Source organism: Sus scrofa, chromosome 1 (genome assembly GCF_000003025.6).
Source record: "Sus scrofa isolate TJ Tabasco breed Duroc chromosome 1, Sscrofa11.1, whole genome shotgun sequence".
Taxonomy (NCBI): domain Eukaryota; kingdom Metazoa; phylum Chordata; class Mammalia; order Artiodactyla; family Suidae; genus Sus; species Sus scrofa.
In genome coordinates, this window is record NC_010443.5 from 116,815,543 (window position 1) to 116,816,547 (window position 1,005).

Below are 1,005 nucleotides of genomic sequence, written 5' to 3' on the forward strand. Positions count from 1 at the left end.
ATATATTTATATTTTCTTGTAGGTACATATTTTCTTGATAGTGAAGTTTATTACATCATTTATCTTAAGGAGCTATTTCTTTTGAATCTGGTCTCTCTTACCTCTGCTGTATTCTAGCTATGACCTCTCACCAAATCTTAGTGAAATCTATGGGGCATATTTGCCACTTTCTACCTCATATAACACTTGTTTTCATACATTTATTATCATGCTTCCATAAACACAGTGGGTAGAAACTATTTTCATTTTAATTTTTCCCTGTGGTGCCTAGCATAAAGTTTAATATATAGGTGATTAATCACTGTAAGCAAATGAGTGATGGCATTAGCCTGCTGGTCTTAATAAATAAACATAAGACTAATGTTTGACAATCATTTTTTTTTCTCTTGTTAAGCCTTAATAGAGCAGAAAAAGAAACAGAATAATTAATTTAGTAGCAAAAATAGGGCAAGCAGCCCAAAACCAATTGACAAATCAGAGACGAAGACTGAACAGGACTAATGTAGGTATATTTACAGAAATTAGGAGCAAATAAATATGGAAATAAATTCAGGGAAGATTGATTTATAAAGCAGAACTAGATTGGAAGCCTTTTATAATTGGTTATTTTGTTTGTGAATCCATGATTGAGTAATATATACAACAGTAGTGAGTAGAGTTCCCCTTCCTCTTCTTCCCCTTCTTCTCCTTCCTTCTCTCCTCCTCCTTCTTTTTAGATTGGATTGGGCACTTTTATACGTAGTTTTAGAAAACAACTTTCCTCATATTTTCATCCTTTCTGCCTTTGGGATATTATATTCATCTTTTCTGTGGTATTTTGTTTTCTGACCTTATTTATTTATTATAGTTGATTTATGAATAGAGTTCTTATCATTTGCAGTCATGATTCTGAACAGTATAGTGTCTGATAGCCCCATGCTTTGATCTCTAGCTTCTCAGCCCTCGAATACATATTGTGCCTTATTTCTTAAATAGGAAAGAAAGAAGGTGCTTATCCCCTGCCCC